The sequence below is a fragment of the Papaver somniferum genome, chromosome 7, assembly GCF_003573695.1.
Source record: "Papaver somniferum cultivar HN1 chromosome 7, ASM357369v1, whole genome shotgun sequence".
NCBI classification, from domain to species: Eukaryota; Viridiplantae; Streptophyta; class Magnoliopsida; order Ranunculales; family Papaveraceae; genus Papaver; species Papaver somniferum.
This window is the reverse complement of record NC_039364.1, coordinates 175,145,288-175,159,015: the sequence shown is the minus strand read 5'-3', so window position 1 is coordinate 175,159,015 and position 13,728 is coordinate 175,145,288. Positions and strand designations below refer to the sequence as shown.

At 38.2% G+C, this 13,728-nt stretch overlaps 1 pseudogene; it reads right to left on the bottom strand.

Annotated features, from left to right (window-relative positions):
* Positions 1-530: 530 nt before the first annotated feature.
* LOC113300717 lies at positions 531-629 on the bottom strand (annotated as a pseudogene).
* Positions 630-13,728: the final 13,099 nt, after the last annotated feature.

The window sequence follows — 13,728 nt, the reverse complement described above, 5'->3', positions numbered from 1 at the left end:
TTGCATTCCTGAACGTAAAAGAGACACCCTAGGTAGATTTGTTAAAGAGAAACCTAGTAGTTCTAAGCGTCTCGATTACCTCAATTTAGAAAGCCCGATTCTTGAAGATTCCATTTTTGAACGTCCGTTTGAGGAGAAAATCCCTGATATTCCAATAGTGCCAGAAATGGAAACTTTAAAAGCTTTGTTGAACCCTACTAGGACTACTCGTCCCTCGTGTGTCAGGTTATCTGAAACTGAAGCAAATTATGAACTTAAGCCTGGAACCTTACAGTTGCTCCCAATATTTTTAGGGAAAGAAAATGAAAACCCCTATTTCCATGTTAGGGACTTTGAGGAAATTTGTAGTACCCTAAAAATTAGAAACCTTGATGATGATGCTTTGAAACTCAGGTTATTCCCCTTTTCCTTGAAAGATAAAGCCAAATCGTGGCTATATAGTTTGGCTTCCGAATCAATTGAAACATATGAACAACTTACATCTGCCTTTTTGAACAAGTTTTTCTCTAGGCACAAAACATCGTCTATTAGGACGCAGATCTGCACATTTTCTCAACAGGAGGGAGGATCCTTGTATAGGTATTTGAAAGGTTCAATGATCTATTATCCCAATGTCCTCATCATGGTTTAGAAAAGGTTAGGTTAGTTCAGATCCTTTATGAGGGTTTAGATTATCCCACTACAACCACAGTATAATCTATGTGTACAGGTGGGTTTGAAAACCAAACAGTTGATGATGCGATGACATATTTGCATGAAATCGCCGAAAAGACCCAACAATTGGAAAGTAATAGGGGACCCCATAAAAAAATTCTTCTAGGCAGAGGAAACATTAATAGGGTAGAATGAAACTTTGAATCAGATGCCAAAATTATTGCTATAACGAAAAGGTTAGAAGCTTTAGAAGTGGGTCACACTAGTGGTAGATTAAAGCCTTTTTGGGAAGGCCAGAATAATGAAGAGCAAGCCAATGCTCTCTATAATAACACTAGATTCGATAACCGTCAGAAGTTTGACCCATATTCAGAAACCTATAATCCTGGTTGGAGAAACCATCCGAACCTTTCGTGGTCTAAGGGCCAGAGTCAAGGTCAGTTTAGTAATTCTAATGCTCCCCCAGGTTTTGGTTCAGATAAGAACTCTTCAGGTCAGTTTCAGAACTCTTTAGAGAATAGAATGACGAGCTTAGAGGAATCTCTTAGTATATTAAGAAAGATCCAGGATATGTTAGCATAGAGCCAGGACATGTTAGTAAAGAGCCAAGTTAGTTTTTAACAGGAAACCAAGCAGAACTTTCAAACTAATGCTCAGACTCTTGCTAAGTTAGAATTTCAAGTCCGCCAAATAGCTAAGACCTTAAGTGAGAGAGATAACGGAAGGTTCCCTAGTCAGACTAATCCCAATCCTGGAGGAGTTCATGAAGTAGGTGCAAAACCATCGAATCAATTGAATGTTGTTAGAACCCTTAGGAGTGGCAGAGTAGTAGACAATCAGGTAACCATGCCCGATAGTGAACGTATTGTAGTTCACCCCTCAGGATCTCATCCCTCAGAACCACTAGCTGAGGGGACTGATAAAATTACCGATGATGCCAACTCGGTTCCTGAGAAGTCTGATTCTGTGCCTAGAGCCCCATTTCCCCAGCTATTAGTACCAGCAAAGAAGGAATCAAACTTTAATGACATATTGGAGGTTTTTAAGCAAGTTACCATAAACCTTCCTTTATTAGATGCAATTAGGCAAATTTCTGCTTATGCCAAGTTCCTCAAGGATATGTGTACGCGAAAGGGAAAACTTAGCGTCCATAAGAAAGACCTTCTTAGCTAGTTCAATCATTCAGAAAACCAAAAATCCAAAGTACAAAGACCCAGGTTCCCCTACCATTGCTTGTACAATAGGTAAACACCGGGTAGAAAAATCTTTACTTGACTTAGGATCCAGTATGAACTTACTGCCGTACCATGTGTACTTACATTTAGGACTTGGTGAAATGAAACCTACTCAGATGACACTGCAGTTAGCAGATAGGTCTGTTAAAATTCCTCGAGGTGTTATTGAGGATGTTATCATTGAGGTCGACAAGTTTATTTATCCAGTAGATTTCGTGGTCTTAGATACCCAACCTGTCCCTGACCCAGAGAACCAGATACCTGTGATTTTAGGTCGCCCATTTTTAGCTACGTCTAATGCGATCATTAACTGTAGAAATGGTGTGATGAATTTATCTTTTGGTAATATGACTATGGAGATGAACATTTTTAATGTCAGTAAGCTACCTTATGAGCTAGATGACACGTGTGTCTAAGAGGTGAATATGATAGAAGCCTTAGTTCAGGAGTCATTACCAAACATCTTGTCTGAAGACCCATTAGAAAATTGTCTATCCCATTTCGGTTTAGACTTTGACGATGATAGCACTATTGAACAGGTGAATGCTCTATTAGATTCTACCCCTGTGTTAGACACTGATAGATGGAAAGCTAGGTTCGAACCATTACCAGTTTCTGAGAATACCCTAATTCCTTCTTTAGAAGAGCCTCCTAAGTTGGACCTTAAACCACTACCAGATACCCTGAAGTATGTGTTTTTAGGACCATCTGAGACTTTACCTGTGATAGTAGCTTCCGATTTGGATAGTGATCAGGAAAGTAGGCTAGTAAAAGTTCTTCAAGACAATAAGGAAGCTTTAGGGTGGACTATAGCAGACATTAAGGGTATAAGTCCTACCGTTTGTATGCATCAGATTCATTTAGAAGAAGACTCCAAACCTTCTAGGGAGATGCAACGTCGGCTGAACCCTAACATGAAAGAGGTAGTTCGAAAAGAGGTGCTTAAGTTGTTAGATGCGGGTATTATCTACCCAATTTCAGACAGTAAGTGGGTCAGCCCCGTTCAGGTTGTTCCCAAGAAATCAGGTATCACTGTAGTCCAGAATGATAACAATGAGTTAATCCCAACCCGAGTGACCACGGGATGGCGTGTCTGTATTGACTATATAAAATTGAACAAGGTCACAAGGAAGGATCACTTTCCCCTTCCTTTTATCGACCAAATGCTAGAGAGATTAGCTGGATATAGTTATTATTGCTTTCTAGATGGTTTTCCGGATATAATCAGATCGTTATTGCCCCAGAAGACCAAGAGAAAACCACTTTTACCTGTCCCTTTGGTACCTTTGCGTATAGACGCATGCCTTTTGGGCTTTGTAATGCCCCTGCGACCTTTCAGCGTTGTATGATGAGCATATTTTCTGATATGGTAGAACGGTTTTTAGAGGTCTTTATGGATGATTTTTCAGTGTTTGGTTCATCTTTTGATGAGTGCTTGCATCATTTGACATTAGTGTTGACTAGGTGTAAGGAAAAGAATTTAGTGCTTAATTGGGAAAAATGTCATTTCATGGTTAAATCAGGAATTGTGTTAGGGCACATTGTTTCTTCAAAGGGTATAGAGGTAGATAAAGCCAAAGTTGACCTTATTAAGACTTTACAGGTCCCAAAAACCGTAAAAGACATTAGGTCATTCTTAGGACATGCAGGTTTTTATCGTCGATTCATTAAGGATTTTAGCTTGATTTCTAGACCTCTTTGCAATTTACTTGCAAAAGACGTTAAGTTTGTCTTTGATGATGCTTGTTTAGAAGCTTTCGAGAAGCTTAAGACTTTACTCACTACCGCTCCCATAGTCCAGGCACCTAACTGGAACCTACCCTTTGAGATTATGTGTGATGCTTCAGATTATGCTATAGGCGTCGTGTTAGGTCAGCGTGTTGACAAATTACTTCATGTGATTTACTATGCTAAAAACTATGATGCCCAGTTGAACTATACAACTACCGAGAAGGAACTGTTAGCCATCGTTTTGCCTTGGATAAGTTTAGATCCTACCTATTAGGTTCTAAGATCGTAATCTATACTGATCATGCTGCTTTGAAATACCTTTTGTCTAAGAAGGATACCAAACCTAGATTGATTAGGTGGATCCTATTGTTACAAGAATTTTCTCCAGACATTAGAGACAAAAAGGGTGCTGAAAATGTAGTAGCAGACCACTTATCTAGGCTAGTTGTTAGTTCCCCTAGTGATTCCCTTCCTATAAGGGATAGCTTTCCTGATGAACAATTGTTCTCTGTTTCCCAATCACCTTGGTATGCAAATATAGTGAATTATCTTGTTACTGGTCGAACCCCTCAACATTGGGGTAAACAAGATCGTTCTAGGTTTTTAGCCGAGGTTAAGCATTTCTTTTGGGACGATCCTTTTTTTTTAAGTATTGTCCACACCAGATTATTAGGAGATGTGTACCTGAGAGTGACCAGTCCAATATTCTTTCCTTTTTTCATGAACATGCTTGTGGGGGTCATTTTAGTGCTAAGAAGACTTCTGCTAAGATATTGCAGTGTGGCTTTTACTGGCCTTTGTTGTTTAAGGACTCCCATAGTCACTGTATGTCTTGTGATCGTTGCCATAGGTTAGGGACCATTTCCCGTAGAATATGATGCCTTTGAACCCTATTTAGTGATTGAGGTCTTTGATGTGTGGGGAATTAATTTTATGGGTCCATTTCCTAATTCTTTGGGTTATCTTTACATACTTGTCGTTGTAGACTATGTGTCTAAGTGGGTTGAGGCGGTTCCGTGTAAAACAAATGACCATAGGGTCGTAATTAAGTTTTTGAAAGAGAATATACTTACACGTTTTGGTACACCGCGAGCTATAATTAGTGATGGGGGTTCACACTTTTGTAATAGACCGTTTGCTCTGTTAATGAAACGATATGGTATTACCCACAAAGTAGCTACCCCGTTTCACCCACAGACTAGTGGTCAGGTAGAGGTTTCCAATAGGGAAATTAAGCGTATTTTAGAGAAAACAGTTAATCCCAATAGGAAAGACTGGTCGTCGAGGCTTACTGATGCCTTATGGGCTTACCGTACTGTGTTTAAGACACCCATTGGAATGTCACCCCACCGTTTAGTATTTGGAAAGGCATGTCACTTGCCTGTTGAGTTAGAGCATAGAGCCTATTGGGCTATTAAGCAGCTAAACTTTTCACTTGACAAGGCAGGAGCTCACAGAAAGCTCCAGCTCAATGAGTTGGACGAGATTCGTAGAGATGCATACGATAGTGCTAAGGAGTATAAGAAAAAAATGAAACTTGTGCATGATAAGAATATTTTATGGAACTCATTTTCTCCAGGTCAAAAAGTTCTTCTGTATGACACTCGTTTGCATCTATTCCCCGGGAAACTGCGCTCTCGGTGGACCGGTCCTTTTTGCGGTCCGTGTTGTTTTTCCTCATGGCGCTGTTGAGATTGAGACATCAGATGGTAGTAGTTCTTCAAAGGTTAACGGTCAGAGATTGAAGCCCTTTTTAGAGCCTTTTCCTACAGGTGATGTTGAGGAGGTCCCTCTAGAGGACCCTGTTTACCCTTGATTGACCATCGAGGCGATTTGTATGTTGTATACTATTTTTGTCAGTTTTTGGTTTCACTTCACCCAGGTACTATCTTTCCGAACTCTCTCTTTACTATTTCCTCATGTTACTTATATTTTTGGTACTGTTCTTTCATTCGAAACATTGAGGACAATGTTAGATTTAAGTTTGGGGGCGGGGTAGAAACTTTTTGTTATAATAAATAAACTCCAGAGCCTAGAAATTTATGCATATTAAGGATAACACTAACCAACCTAAGTGGATGGAAGCATTTTGGTTGTAGGAGTTGAGGAACCAATCTGAATAGATGGAAACATCTAGAAGAGTCTATTCATAAAAGCACATAACTCAGGTGTTAGCAATAACATGATAGTTTCACCATATCTCGTTGAGTCCTTTTCACTTCTATTTTTATTTTATTTTGTTTTTAAACTACGTTACTCTAAGTGATTAGGTGGGGCTCAAGATTCAAGTTGTTACCAATGCTAGGGTGAATTAGAGTGATTCACATACAAAAAAAAAGAAAAAAAGAAGAGAAAAGAGAAAAATAAACTGAGACCAGACCATTTGACCAACCGGAATAAATTCAATAAAGTCGACCACTGGTACCCTTGTATATGCATGTTGTGCTGACCTAGAGTTAGGATTATCAATCACTGGTTCCCTTGTATATGCCAGTTGTGTTGATATTAGTCAGACTAGTATCTCAGTCCATTAGGATAGGTTCATTTTGGCGAAGGCCTTCAGACAGATATGAGAAACACCGTTCACTTAGTAAACATCAAAACCATATATGTTTTTCTCTATATCCATATTCTTGATCTATCCATGTGATTAGTTTTGACTCCGGATATTGATGTCCATAGTGCGACTATCTGAGTAGAGCTCTGTCACTTATATATGAATTTTAGTATGCTTGAGTGCAAACTCGTGTACAACAATTGGAATTTCGCATCAGGGTACTTGCTCCTGTAGTCAATAAGTATGCCAACCAAGGAGATTCTTTAGTGCTTTCCAAGGTTCTGCGTAGATAGCTAGGGTCTGTAGTATAAAGGTTTTGTGGGTATACCTCTGGTAAGCCCTCCCGAGACTATAACTCGGCCATTAGGTCCACCTAGGGGTTTAAAGGATTATTGCATACGCTAAACGCAATCGACGATGCCTGCGTCAGTGAGTTAGGATTTTATTTTTCTATTTTATCTTTGCTCGAGGACTAGCAAATAATAGGTTTGGGGGTATTTTATAGACACATTTTTGTGTCTAATTTGTCTCGATTCTATATATTGATAGTGCACATTTTTGTACTTATTATGGTGTTTTATGTGTGTGTAGGTATTGTTGGCCAATAAACATTTTTGGAAAAATCGGCTCGAAAAGTTGGCCTAAGCACCCGGAGGAAGTGATTTTGCCCCCAGACTTTGGATAAGGGGCACCACTGGGGCACACCCTAGACAGCTGCTATCGGCACCCCTACTCTGGATAGGGGGCGCCTCTTCTTCTTCACAATTCAAACGAGTTCTTTTTGGCGGAAATTAATGCAGCAGCGAAGCAACATTTGGAGTTGGATTTCTTGGCTGATTTGGAGAGATTCAACTGCATATTTATTTTGGGATGGACTTCTTGTAGCATAACAGAGTTGGTACAAGATTGGACCAAACGAATTGGGCTATATAAGTCGGGAGAAGCAAACAGAGGCATCAAAAGTTTATCGGGTTCTGTTGCTGACTAGGCTTAGTTTTAGTCGAAGTTTGACGTGGAGATGGATTGGGATTCAGTTGATTCATCAAAACAGGATTGGTATGTGTCTCAGATTCGCAAAAATAGCAACAAATCTTCGAATCAATCAAAACATAGGAGGAGAAGATATTACGGGCTCTAGTGAGTTTATATATGGCAGTTACATGATTCTGTTGGGTTTAATTCGATATAAAATATTGCTCTGGCCTATTTGGAGTGTATACGGCTCATCTAAAAGCGTAAAGAAGATTTAGCAGGGAAAGAAATCCCGAGACTTGAGGTGGAGGAAAAATAAGAATAACCGAAGATTTCTTGAGGTTTAATCGACCTGTGGGCTATAAAAGGAGCAGGGATAGGTCAAGGAAGGGTTACGTACACTTTGGGGAAGTTTAGGAGAGAACAGAAAGCTGAAATCACAAGTTTAAGTTTTATTTCTGCTGCTGCAATACCTAGAACACGAAGAACATAAGATGCACAAGCAACTGTCGCATACAAATATCGCTATTCAACAGCAGAACCTATTTATCGTTTATCAACTGTGATTGCCTAAGGTCTTTAGCTACTATTTCTCCTATGTAACAGAGATTCTGTAACACACTCACATTGTTGCAAATCGGCTGTGTTATTACTTTTCATCCTTTTAATCATCTTTTGAGCCATAAACAAATATTTTAAGATCATGATTAATACAAGGAGATAAACCCCATTGCTGAGGCGATAGAGGAAGCTATTTTTCCAATAAGAAGTGGTATATTCTATTTTATCTATTTATTGCAGTTATTATTATGATTATTTTCCTTGAGCTATAATTGAATATGATTTTTACTTGAGTGATTGTGATCTATTTTGATGAAGTATGATTAGTTTATAGACGTTTGATGCTTCATATTTGATATTTACAATTATTGCTTTTGAAAATCTACTTGTTGCAATATTTTAGAATCAAATTGAACGAGAAAATTGCATAATATAAAGATTGGATTAAATCACTTTGAACTTGGAAAATAGTGGAATCTTAGCCTCAGTTGTCTTTTAATATTGATATCAACTTTATCAGTGTTTGCTATAATTATTAGTGAGTTTTCTATTTTAGTTTTAGAATTTAAGTCTATATTTTATCCTTCGCAAGTCTGAGAATCGAACCACTTTTACCACTATCTATAAAATACATCAGCTTGGGCAAGATATCTTCGTGCTATGTTCTTTGGTCACAATGGTAAGCTGGTAGGTTACATTACATATTCCATTTTCCCGGGTTTTAAATGGGTGCATGATGAAGTTCAGTTTAATTCTAAGAGGCTGATTGGAGATGGTTGGAGTACTTCTTTGTATTGTGATGCCTGGTGTGGAGAGGTTTGTATTGCGGATATTATTGGGCATGCTAATTTGAATCACAACATTCTTGTCAGTGAATGTATTCATGATGGGGAGTGGGTTTTCAATGACAATGTGCGTGAAAATTTGCTTGCTGCTGGTGTGGATTTGACAAATATACCAATGCCAATGGGAGGTGATGATCATAGCGTTTGGAAGCCAGACTACAAAGGGAGGTTTTCTGTCAGTTCGGCCAAAGACCTAATCAGGCGAAGATATCCTTCTTTGGAAGGAAGCAACTTGTTGTGGAGGCAGTCTGTGCATCCTGCACTTGCGGCCAGGAATTGGAAGCTGCTTCGTGGAACGTGTGCAACCTTAGATAAGGTGAAATCCAGATTCAAATTTCAGGTGGTAAATAAATGTTTCTTATGCAACCAGCAAGAAGAAACGTTGGAACATATCATGTGGTCGTGTAGCTTTGCAGTGCGTGCTTGGGACTGGATTTCGGGAGTTTTTGGCATTTCTTCACAGCAAAATATAGTTGCTCGTTATAAGTCTGCAAAAGGTAGAAGTCGCATGGTCGAAGACTTGTGGCTTTTAGCTATTTTGGTAACCAGCTCAGAATTGTGGATGACTCGTAATGGGTTTGCTTATGGTAATCAAATGGTTTGTTGGCTTTACTTTGAAAAGAAAGTCTTTAACCAGATTCAGGATTATTCTACAAGGCTTGAGGGTTGTATGTTTAATATCCAATATGATCTCTAGGTTCTCTCTTTCTTCAGAGTTCGTCATAGAAAGGTTAAACATGATGCTCCAAAAGAGTGCTATTGGGAGCCTCCGAGGAATGATGAGATGATGCTATGTTGTGATGGTGCATCTCGTGGAAACCCTGGTAGAGCAGGCGCTGGTGTAGTTGTTCGTGATGCTAACGTTGCTGTGGTTGGTGCTATGAGTGTTGGTTTTTGGCGTACAGACTAATTACTTGGCAGAGCTTTTTTGTGTGATTGTTGGCTTAGAATGGGATAACAAGTTTGGCGTTGGAAAAATTTGCATTCTACAGACTCTATGAGTGCAGTGTTAGTCTATTCTGGTGATATCAATGGTATTCACATGGTTTCTTAGGCCAAGATGGGTTGCAGTGAAAGCTAGATACAATTCAATTCGTTTTTTGCACACTTATAGGGAGGCAAATTTTGCAGCTGATTTCATGGCAAAAAGAGGCTACTTGCTGGAGGAAGGTGAAGGGCTAAGCTATGACAACATGCCTGATTTCATTTTATCTATTGAATTACCAAATGTAACTTATTTTCGTTTTAATTAGGTTGTAAGTTTTTTGGGGTTCTCTGCCTCTTTTCTTACAACTTCTGTTGTAAATCTTGTTATTCATTAATACATTTTGGACTTACCAAAAAAAAATGTTGCCTAGTATGTCTTCTTTTTGGCTTAGTTGGAAGAATAACTAGTGCTTTGAATAGCGATGGTTGTGACTACACATAGCTATTATTTTTTCATCTTCTTGTTTTTAGGCTTTTTGGTTTAAATTCTAAAACTATTTGGAGGATGATGTTTTGCAGTATTTAATCTTTATGATTTGTTATATTGCAATTTGTTATGGGATATTGGTGTTTACGTCCGTGAACTATGTTGTCCCATATTTTTGTCAAAAGTAAAGTCGTTCATGATCGGTATTCGTTTATTGGTTTAAGAATGAATAGACTTTTGAAAAATACAAAAGTTATATTGTCAATCTTTGACGGAAGATAGGTTAAAATCTTCTGTATCCAAGGATAATTGCTATTGTATATGCTTGTGCAAAAGAATGAATCCTTATGTATTCCAAGGTATTGATCTTCATTGATCCATCCTTTTTGTATTACCATGAGGCTCCGTAATATATCTTATGTTGAGCACGATACGATCAAGTTGATTATTTTTGATTAGCTTTGTTGGTTGTTCCGTGAGATACTTTATGTTGAGCATATTAGAACTAAATTAATCATCTTCTTGGTTATTTAGTTATTACTCCACAAGTTTCTCTTGTGTTGAGTATATGAACGATTAAACCAATCACTCTCTTGTATGGTTAACTTAGTCGTTGCTCCGTAAGTTTACTTATGTTGAGCACAATGAATTAAATTGATCACTTTTGTGTTTAATTTGATTATGTATTCCGATTAAATTAATCATGGGTTTACTTATGATTAATTTGATTGATTTTTGGATATAAAAATCATTCTCATGGTTTTGGTGTCCAATAAAAATCCTTCTTTTCTCTTGAAATTAAGGTCGTTCGTTGTTGTTCTTTCGGGAATGACATCAAATGGGGGAGAGTTCTTTTGAACTTGTGCTTAATGGTCATATCTCAAGGGGTGTGTGGCTGTGGAATTTTAGAGGGGTTATCTTGTATCTTTAAACTCCTTGATGAATGATGTTAGCTTCGGATATATGATTGCATCTAAATAAGATGATATGTGTTTCTTTCTCTCAGTCATGAAATGTATCTTACGGAAATTTCATTATGAACCCGTTCTTGTACCTTTGCCAAATTTATTGACAAAAAGGGGGAGAATTAATATGTAGTTCACACTACAAATACATATGGTTTTCGGATCATTGTGTAAGGGGGAGTGGTTTTCATGTGAGATGGAGTATTGACTAAGGGGGAGTGATACATATCACCATAGTATTATTGTTGAAGTTGTGATACAATTGAGCTTTGACACTGTGTAATAATACTATGAGACTGTATAACAATGATCGAGACCTATGCTTTATCATTGTTATAGCTACGGATATTCAACAACGATGGTGCTAAACTTACAACCTTTGGGATCATTGAAGTACTTGGAAGTGACGAAGATTTCGAGGAATGTTGAAGATTAGACATGTGGAATAGGAGCTACTAAAGTTTCATTATCTTTTTTGTATTCCATATGTATCGATAGTTTTGTCACTAAAATTGACAAAGGGGGAGATTGTTAGAGCACTGCTCGGTCGAACTCGCATGCGTTGCTATCTCAAGTATGTTTGTCAATGTTAGTGATCAAAACTATAAGTCTTGATTTATAGTCTCTTATAGCTAAGTCTCGGACTAGGATAGTAAGTGTAGTTGACCTCAAGGACTTCATGGCGATTTATCATACAAGTAGAAGGACTACTAAAGGAACCGGTGGAACTTCTCGACAAAAAGGTATGTGGAGACTTGAACTTATCTGTCACTCAAAAGTCTATCTTTTCTATCTCCTACTCTTTGAGACAAAATTCGTATGCTATATATATATATATACTAGATCATAGACATTTGGTATTTCGAGCCGAGTATACCTCGCCTATCTATATCTCGAAATATATGTTGGTAAGCTTTTCGCTTCGACCAAGTTTATCTTTACCTAGTGACGAAAGTCATGAATGTTTCAATCACTTTGAAAATTGCTTTGACGAGAAATGGTGTAACAACTATATAACGTCCTCTAAGAATGTTTCAATGATTGGAATGAGAGTTTAGATTGCATAACCAATGTATTCCTTGAACCGAAATTCTCGAACTTTGTTGATCAAGAGAGCCGGAAGTATGGCAAGTGCCAAGTCCGCGAACTCAGTCCGCGAACTGCCGAAGTTCTCAAAGCTGAGAATTTCTGCTGGATTTGACAAACTACTTGCGTGAGCCAAGTCCGCGAACCCAGTCTGCGAACCGGCGAAGTTCTTAATCCCGATAATTTCTGCTGGAGTTTGTAAACTCTGTCCGGTGTCTTAAGTCCGCAAACCTAGTCTGCGAAGTTGAGAAGGTTATATATCTAAAGATGATCTCTGAACTTAATCTTAAAAGACTAAGGAATGCTTTTGCAAACCGTGGCTATTAAAGTTCATGAACCGATTCTTGTGAATCAAATCATCTTTGCTTCAATTGTGTCTTGTGTAGTTACATAAGATTTCCTTGCAATTGAACAACTCTCTTAACTAGTTCATTTGAGTCATTTGAACTAGTTATGGTGAAGAAGAACATGGTTGGTATCAAATGCTCTTATGGTTAACCTTTTTGGTAAACTATTGTTGAACCAACAATGTACATGTTTGGGTGCGGTTTAAAAACCTAGAAGCGTACAGTCATTTGTGTATGACAAGCTAAGTTTTCGATATAACGGTTGAGAAATATTAGCTTGAATCTAAATCAGGTTTTCATCTAATGGTGGATATTGATTGCTTTGTAACTAAGGCAAAACCCTGATTTGAAAGACTATATAAGGGGACATCTAGCAACTCTACAAAACTAATCCCCACACCTTGTGTGTGCTACTAGTTTGCGTGCTAGAGTCGTTTCTCCTTTAACCTTTGGTTTTCTTCTTCTAAAACCAGGTTAACGACTTGAAGACTTCATTGGGATTGTGAAGCCAGACCGATACTAATTTTCTCGTAGTTGTGTGATCTGATCTTGCATCCTCTATCGTAATAGTACAATCATATTGATTGACTAGAGATTGTTTGATTTCTCCGATAGGCAAGATATAAAAAGTAATCACAAACACCTTCGTCTCATTGTTTTTGATTCCACGACATCTTGTCTCGCTACCATACGATTAAGATTGTTGTGAGGTGATTGATTAATCTAGGCTGTTCTTCGGGAATATAAGACCAGATTATCAATTGGTCCCTGTTCACCTTGATTATTATCAAAAGACGGAACAAAAACTTTAGGGTTTTTTTTTGTGGGAGACAGATTGATCCTTTGATAGACTTGTCTGTGTGAGACAGATTGATCCTTTGATAGACTTGTCTGTGTGAGACAGATTTGTTTATTGTTAAAGCCTGCGATTTTGGGTCGTAGCAACTCTTAGTTGTGGGTGAGATCAGCTAAGGGAATTAAGTGCGCAGTTTCCTGTTGGGATCAGAGGCGTAGGGAGTACAACTGTACCTTGGATCAATGGGATACTGATTGGGGTTTAACTATAGTTCAGTCTGAAGTTAGCTTGGAGTAGGCTAGTGTCTGTAGCGGCTTAATACAATGTGTATTCAATCTGGACTAAGTCCCGGGGTTTTTCTGCATTTGCGGTTTCCTCGTTAACAAAATTTCTGGTGTCTGTGTTATTTCAGTTTCCGCATTATATTGTTTATCTTTATACTTGAAATAATACAAGTTGTGTGTATAGATCATCAATTGGTATAATATAACCTTTGGCTGTTTGATTGTCATTGATTGATCCTTGGACATTGGTCTTTGGTGCCGTCCAAGTTATTCCTTCTGTT